The sequence below is a fragment of the Lactuca virosa genome, chromosome 6 (assembly GCF_052849685.1).
Source record: "Lactuca virosa cultivar CGN04683 chromosome 6, Lactuca_virosa_CGN04683_v6, whole genome shotgun sequence".
NCBI lineage: Eukaryota > Viridiplantae > Streptophyta > Magnoliopsida > Asterales > Asteraceae > Lactuca > Lactuca virosa.
The window spans coordinates 195,816,908-195,826,222 of NC_136431.1; positions in this window are offsets into that span (position 1 = coordinate 195,816,908).

Genomic DNA, 9,315 nt, shown 5'->3' on the forward strand with positions numbered 1-9,315 from the left:
TACATTGTAGTACATGGAAATACCTACGTGTGGATATAAAGAACGTTGAAAACGGTGCTCGTATGCGAAAGTTATGATTTTTAGAAGATTTTGAAAAAAAAATACATACATAGGATGACGTGGCAGCACCACAGTGTGCCACATGGCGAGGCAGCAACCTCTTCCCTCTACCGAGATGACGATGTGGCACCACAAGATTGGGATAAGTGGCTCCACCACATGATGACACATGTCATAGCCGGAGGAGGCAACCGAAAAAGCAATGTGGCCCAACGTCGAGCGAACACATGGCAGCCAAAGGTAGGAACGTCGTCAATGAGGCGCGGTGCGCCTTTGGGTTAGAGTGCGACACACTCCCCTGTACAGCCTATAAATAGTTGCGATTTGAGCCTCATTTGATACATCTTTTCTGCCATTCATTTGGAAAAATTTTCTTCATCTTAAGTCTGATTTTTTGGGGGTTCTTCGGGTACTTCAACAAAGCTCTAAGTTACCACATATTCCAACAAATAGAAGCTTTCGGGTCGAAGGTCTGCCCGCATAGATTTCAGTTTTTTTTGCTAGAAACTGTTTAAGTTAAGTCGCACTTAATATGCTTTAAGTGTAACTTATGTATGAGGTTATTATCATTATTACGAACCTATAAACAAGATTCATCAGTGAGTCGATGCCATAATACTAATTGATCTACTTACGGGAGTGATGCCTATGCTAGATCTAGAGAGGTGTTTAAAATGGATTTTCCAAACAGTATACCCTGTATACCAAATGGATTCTACCTCTAATATGATCTTGCATGGTTGTTCCTTGTTTGATAGATTTTGATGTATTCATTGTGATTGTTGAGGAATCTGAGAAGTAGTTATAAAACCCTTATATATACGAACGAATACTGAAGCATAGTAATATTTTTATTTAGGTTGTTTAAAATGGATAAGCTGAAGTACTACTCAAGGAGCTAGCTTTCCCAAGAATCTTCACCTCGATCAGGTGAGTGCATAGTTACCTTCATGAACATGATTTTAATACAATTATTTATTAAAAGGATTAGATATATGTTGAAAGTTTATATGTTAATTGTAACACCTACAGATTCAGGTTAGTTAATTAAGATATAATTGTTGGATTAGTGTCTAAGCCCGTAACTATATTTGGTATGTATTTGACCCGGTTGTGCATGGTCCTTTTGGGTTGCCTTCACTAGAGCAACTTGATAGGATGATTTAGGGAGAAAGAGAGGTTATTATGGTTTATTAATATATTATATTAATAATATATTAAAATAGAAATCATATAGTTTAATTAATATTAGGCAATAATTAATTAAGAATTAATTCTGTGGCTAAAAGACATTAATTAATTAAAGGGGACTAGAACTGTCAATTGTGTGATAGTTGATATTGGGCTGTGAATCGTTATGGATTAGGGCATGGAAGAATTTAAGGAGGAGTCCGTCTTAAATTCGTCCAAGGGGGCCTTATTCCAGAAGGTTCTCAAGTTACTTAGGGCCTAAGTCATCCAATTAGGGTTTTGACTGAAAGCCTAGAAGCTCAAGTATATATGGACCCCTAGGGCTAGCAAAATCGACCACTTGATCCCTTGGAAGCTTGGAGCCGACTTTTGCCTCTCATCCTCTCTCCTAAAACATCATCCTACTGCTTGTGTTGTTTGTAAGCCATTAGAGGTGTGACATTTGTGACACTAAGCTCCAAAGAGTAGAAGATTCAAGCCATTCAAGAAAGGTAATCGTCTAGATCTGATATATTAGGTTAATTTCGATATATGTATGCTAGATCTAGGGTTCCTAAGTCTTGGATGAATTGCATGTTCAGTAGAGAAACCTAGATCCAAGATTTAGGGTTTTGCATGAGCACATAGGATTGTTTTTATGCTCTAAACCCATCAGTGGTATCAGAGCCTTGATTGGTTTCTATTGTATTTGATGCAATGCATGTTTCTTTATTTGCTTGAATTCGATTTTTGGCTTTCTTTCTGACAGACTCGCCGAGTCCCAAAGAGGACTCGCCGAGTAGGATGAACTCGACGAGTCGAGTAAGGGACTCGACGAGTCGGACAGTCAGACAGAGGGATTTTCAGGATTTTATGCCTATTTTGCTGTGGGACAATTACCAAATCGTTTCTAATTGATAAAATATGAATTGTATTGATATTGGGAGATTATCTTTGCCAAAATTAAAGATAACATCAAATAATTGAATGATTATTTCCTTATATGATTAATGTTAATTATTTGAATTTATTTGGTCATTATCTTGCATGAAATTGGATTAGGTCAAAATTAGATTATCATCATAATTAATTGTTTAATTATTTATTTGAATTTTGATCTAGTCTGTTTTGAAATGTTTCAAAACTTGCCCTCAACTTTTGGAATTTAAAATTTTGAATTAAAAGTTAAATTTTGAAATAATTAAATTCCAAATCCTAGAGTTTTATAAGTTTAAAATTCACCCTATACTATTATAATATTATAAGAATAGTTATTATATATGTATAACATAAATGCTAGTCTTACCGTTAGTATGCCTCATTCACGAAGCTGGTCTATAAGGGATGTCTAAGGAAGCGGCCTGTAAAATGACCGCCATTGGGTATCCATTCTTACCCACCGCACCCTTGACTAGTGGACGGTCGTTAGCCGAATGGGTAGGATAGGGAAAACCTTTCCTCATTAAAAGTATAATGAATTTATAAAGTAACTAAATGTTTTATAAAATTCCCATTCATAGTTACTTTAGGCAAAAAGTGAATTTGATGCAATTCAATGAAATTACACTTTGTACCCTTGCTAAGACGTTAGTGGAGCGTGTGTGGTTAACCGGCACACTAATTTGGCTCTAAGCAAAGGTGGCAAAGGGTGACTCGATGTTTGTCATAGATCGATGGAGCGTGTGTGGTTAACCGGAACATCAATTAGGTGACTGTAACATTGGGGGCACCATGTATATTTGCATGGTTATTCACACCCTGTTTGTGATCCTCGATATCCCAGTCACAAACTTGAGGGACATAACGAGATTTAAACATGCCATTGAAAAGTTCAATGAATCTCAAAGATCTAGGAGTTTTCAATACATTTAAAACTTATTTGTTTTCGTTTTTCTTGGTGGAAATTAGTGAATCGTCATTCACTTGCCTTCAAATTATTTATAGTTTAAATTACGGCATCCCTCTTTTAAGTTGTAAATAATGTTGTTGGATCATAGCCCTAATTTCTCATTTGGGTGTTTAATTGGGGATTCTTATCTAATCAAACTTTGTCTCTTTTCCTTTTCAGATGTCGAACTCAAAGAACAACAACGCTTCAGGCTCGAACTCTTCAGGCTCGTTCTCACTCATGAATTTGTATGGGAGGTTAATCTTTTAGGGAAACAATTTCAATGATTGGATCCGCAACATAAGGATGGTTACCCGCTACGAGGACAAGGAATATGTCCTCGACAAGGAGCTAAAGGAGATCAACCTCGAAACTGCTACTCCCGAGGAGATTGTTGCTTATGAAACTCATGAGCGTGATGCTACGAAAGTCCATTGCATCATGCTCGCTACCATGACCGCAGAACTCCAAAAGTCCTACGAGGACTTCTACCCCTACGAGATGCATCAGGATTTGATGGATAGATACCATCAAAGCGAGAGGCAGGAGAGGTATGAGATCATCACTTCGATGATCACGACCAAGATGAGAGACGGAGAGTCTGTCACTGCTCATCTTCAGAAGATGAAAAGATATGTTGATCGCCTGTAGAAGTTAAATGTGGACTTCAATGAGGAGCTGGAAATTGACATAATTCTTCACTCCTTACCTCCATGCTACAACCAGTTCCGCATGACCTACTACATGAATAAAGAGGAGGTCACGTTGAGCAAGCTTCAAGGGTTGTTGAGGATTGCTGAGAGCAACCTCAAGGATTAATTTGTTGCATCAACTCCCGCTACACTGCCCCCGTATTGGCTATTGGGCAAGGGAAGGGTAAGAAGAGGAAGGCCCCTTCAAAGAGCCACCATAAGGGAAAGTCTCAAAATGGCACCTCTTCTAGTGGAACGAAGGCTGGTCCCACTGCACCCACCTCAAACCCAAAGGATGCAGAGTGCTATCACTTCCACGACATAGGGCATTGGAAACGAAGCTCCCCGAAGTACTTGCAAGATATCAAGGATGGGAAGATCAAGCCGTCCTTCGCAGGTATGTACACTATTCAATCTAATGATTCATCACATGCTATTTCTTGGGTACTTGATAAAGGATTTGCAGGGCCTAAGAAGAAATAGGGATGTGGAACATTGGAAGATAAACTTGATCACGGGGAACAAAAGATCGTCGCCTGTCACCAATATTGGAGTTTACTCTTTAGTGCTTAGTAATGGATTAGGACTAGATTTGAATAACTATTGTTATTCGCCAGATATGGCAAGAAACATCATTTATTTTCATGGTTTGTTTGGATAAGGATTTAGATATTCATTTGATAATGAAAAGGGTTCTATTTATGCTTATCTTAATGGTGTTTTCTATTTTGAAGCATTGCCTTGTAATGGAATATATGAAACTGTGATGGTTGTAGACAATTTAGGAAATGCTATGTTGTGTATCGATTCTTCCAATAGTTTGGACAAAGCATGCTTGTGGCATTGTCGTCTTGGATATGTCAACAAGAAACGCATAGCCCAAATCCAAAAGGCTGGACTATTGGAGTCATTCGACCTTAGGGACGATGACGTGTGCGAGTCTTGCTTACTTGGAAAGATGACCAAGTCACCCTTCACTGGTTCTTGTGAAAGGGGTGAGGGTTTATTGGATCTCATACATACAGATGTATGTGGACCCTTTAGATCCACCACAAGGGATGCAAGCCGCTTCTACGTGACTTTTACCGATGATTATAGCAGATATGGCTATATCTACTTAATTAGGCATAAGTCAGAAACCTTTGAAAAATTCAAAGAGTTCAAGCAAGAAGTGGAGAACTAGTTGGGCAGGAAAATCAAGATGCTTCGATCGGATCGAGGAGGAGAGTACCTAAGTCTTGAATTCCACGACTACCTCAAGGAATGCAGAATCGTTTCGCAATTGATGCCGCCCAGGACACCACAGTTGAATGGTGTGGCGGAGAGGCGTAATCGAACCTTGCTCGACATGGTTCGTTCCATGAGGAGTCGTGCTTCACTACGTATCTCATTCTGGGAGTATGCCTTAGAGACTCCCGCCCATATCCTTAAGTTAGTACCTTCAAAGAAGGTTGCCAAAACACCTCACAAGATATGGACAGAGAAAGATCCCTCGTTGGAACATATCAAGGTTTGGGGTTGCGAGGCTTTCGTAAGACGAGAGACTCACGCCAAGCTCGATCCTCGTAGTGAGCAGTGTATTTTCATCAGCTACCCGCAGAAGCCCTTTGGTTATCTCTTCTATAGACCGAGTGAAAATGTTGTCTTCGTTGCGAGGAGAGGGGTTTTCCGAGAACGAGAACTCATAAGCCAAAGGGACAGTGGGAGGCAAATCGATCTTGAAGAGCTTCAAGAACCGAAAAATGAAGGAACCTATGAAACTGGCACTTAACTTGAGGAGGAAACTCCTATTGAACCGATTGACAAGTCCTTACCTCTTAGACGTTCTGAAAGAGTTAGTGTTCCACCCCAGTTTTATGGTTTCCATATCACTACTGAAGGAGATACGTTTATTAGTGATAGTACACTAGTGAATTTGGATGAACCTAACAGCTATAAGGAAGCCATGGCAGGCCCGGAGTCTGTGAAGTGGAAAGACGCTATGGACAGCAAGATTCAGTCCATGTATGACAACCAAGTTTGGAATTTGGTTGACAATGTGCCCGGTCGTACGGTCGGGTGCAAATGGATCTTCAAGAAGAAGACTGACATGGATGGAAAAGTACACACTTATAAGGTGCAATTAGTTGCGAAGGGCTTTACTCAAACTCCCGGAGTTGACTATGACGAGACCTTCTCACCAGTTGCGATGATAAAGTCTATTAGGGTGATGCTAGCCATTGCTGCATTTCATGACTATGAAATATGGCAGATGGACGTCAAAACCGCTTTCCTCAATGGGAAGTTGGCTGAGGATGTTTACATGAGTCAGCCAGAGGGTTTTGTCGATGCGAAGCATCCTATTAGGGTGTGTAAGCTTGAGAAATCCATTTATGGATTGAAACAAGCATCTCGCAGATGGAATCTTTGTTTTGACGAGAAAGTCAAAGAGTTTTGCTTCTTGCGAAGCGAGGATGAATCGTGTATATATGTCAAAGCCAGTGGGAGTATAGTTAGCTTCCTCGTATTGTATGTCGATGACATACTACTCATAGGAAACGACATCCCGACCCTGAAGGAAGTTAAGTCCTGGCTTAGGAAGTGTTTCGCTATGAAGGACCTCAGAGAGGCTGCCTATATTTTGGGAATAAGGATAATGAGAAATAGAAGTAAGAGACTAATAGGAGTTAGTCAGAATACTTACTTGGATAAGGTACTAAAACGTTTTAGTATGGAGAATTCAAAGAAAGGGGAGTTACCGATCCAAAGTAATGCCAAGTTGAGTAAGACTCAAAGTCCGAGTACTGAAGTCGAGATAGCAGAGATGAGCTGAGTACCTTACGCTTCCGCAGTTGGTTCGATCATGTATGCTATGAATTGCACTCACCCTGATGTGGCCTTCGCTTTGAGCATGGTCAACAGATATCAAGGGAACCCTGGCAAAGCACATTGGACCGCAGTCAAGAATATTCTTAAGTACCTTCGGAGGACCAAGGAATGGTTTCTAGTCCTCGGTGGGAGTGACGACTAAAGGGTGCGAGGGTATAGTGACGCCAATTTTCAGACTGACCGAGACAACTAGCGTTCGCAGTCGGACTGGGTCTTTACCCTGAATGGAGGAGCAGTAACTTGGAAAAGTTCCAAGCAGGAGACCGTAGTTGATTCAACGTGTGAATCAGAATATATAGCAGCGAGCGAAGCGTCAAAGGAGGCGATATGGTTGAAGAACTTCATTGGAGACCTTGGAGTTGTGCCATCCATAAAGGAGCCTATGGAGATTTTCTGTGATAATGAAGGAGCGGTTGCCTTGACCAAGGAACCGCGGGATCATGGCAGATCTTGACATATCATCAGGAAATATCATTTTATTCGACATCGGGTGGAAGAGGGACTCCTCGTAGTGAAGAGGGTATCGTCAGAGGATAACCCAGTAGATCCCCTTACGAAGGGACTGAGTAAGGTTAAGCACTTGCAGCACACTAGGAGGATTGGGCTGAAGGACGATATTAGTTTAGATTAGATAGCTTAGAAACGTGTAATAGATAAATGTAATTGACATTTGATGATTAAATAAAAGAGTATTATTTATTAGTAAAGTTACTATCTTATGTTAATTGTTTACCTATTGTTTCACTTTGCATGTTTTGACTTCCTGAATAATAATATTATTCGAACGTTCCACAATCGCTCATACTTTGGAAGTAGGTATGAAAGAAGATTGTCATGAATTGGTTTGTAGATTGTCTGAAGTGTATTAGACATAGCAAAGGTTTGCTGCAACGTTCCTGAGTGCTTATGAATAAGATTTGAGCATTGGATTAGACCCACGCTTGCTGGCATCACTTCATGGAATTCATCACGAGTGATTGCAAGACGATAATATCATATGGTCTTAAAACCTAGATATATGGTTCATTTTTTGGAAATTGGTTGTGCATTGATAATGCGTAAACGCATCAGTAACTTGATGTTATAAAACACATTGTTGTGCGTGATTCGATGAGTGAATCATAAATGCATATAAGTCGAAGTGTATCTGTTTCTTTTATCCTAAGAGGGTAAAAGCGATATCTGGGCCCCTTGATCATTTGGTTTGACTTATGTGTCGGGCCCGGTCAAGACTAAATTGATGTGTTCAATAAAGTTCTATGTCATACATATCAGAGATCGAGAAACAAACTGTTGGACAATAAGTATGACTATGTTCCATGTAATTGTCCGCACGATATCTAGAATGGAGGACTGTACGATCCCGTATCTAAAGGACAGGTTACTGATAAGATAAGAGTTCGACAGCGTCTTTGAGAGCTACGATTTCTAATCGGATTGTACTTGCAGTATAGTTACTAGACTTATCCAAGTGGGAGACTGTTGGATTAGTGTCTAAGCCCGTAACTATATTTGGTATGTATTTGACCCGGTTGTGCATGGTCCTTTTGGGTTGCCTTCACCAGAGCAACTTGATAGGATGATTTATGGAGAAAGAGAGGTTATTATGGTTTATTAATATATTATATGAACAATATATTAAAAGAAAAATTATATATTTTAATTAATATTAGACAAGAATTAATTATGTGGCTAAAAGACATTAATTAGTTAAAGGGGACTAGAACTGTCAATTGTGTGATAGTTGATATTGGGCTGAGAATCCTTATGGATTAGGGTATGGACGAATTTAAGGAGGAGTCCATCCTAAATTCGTCCAAGGGGGACTTATTCCAGAAGGTTCTCAAGTTACTTAGGGCCTAAGTCATCCAATTAGGGTTTTGACTGAAAGCCTAGAAGCTCAAGTATATAAGGACCCTAGGGCTAGAAAAATCGGCCACTTGATCCCAGCTTGGAGCCGAATTTTGCCTCTCATCCTCTCTCGTAAAACATCATCCTCTTGCTTGTGGTGTTGTAAGCCATTAGAGGTGTGACATTTGTGATACTAAGCTCCAAAGAGTAGAAGATTCAAGCCATTCAAGAAAGGTAATCGTCTAGATCTGATATATTAGGTTAATTTTGAAATATGTATGCTAGATCTAGGGTTCCTAAGTCTTGGATGAATTGCATATTCAATAGAGAAACCTAGATCCAAGCTTTAGGGTTTTGCATGAGCACATAGGATTATTTTTATGCTCTAAACCCATCAATAATTAGCGTTAAAAAATGACTTTTGATAGAAGATTATTTAGGATAAATAATCTTAGTCAAACTTATAGTATATATATCAATGATTTCGTACATATAAAGAACGCTGAAATCCGACTTCGTATGAATAAGTTATGTTTTTTCGAAGTTTCATGATGAAACTGGCACGACTTTGCATATCATAAAAAGTGAAATTTTTATAAATTACTATTTTCCTAATTAATTTAAACGAAAATATTAGTACTTGTTAAACTGAGAGTTTTCATATAGAGAACGTCCAAATCTGACTTTGTGAGTGGCAGTTATGATTTTTCAAAGTTTCAGTATAGTAGTGTGGGCACAGAAATCGAAATTCTAATCGGTTGATTGTTAGCCGAAACACTCTAAATA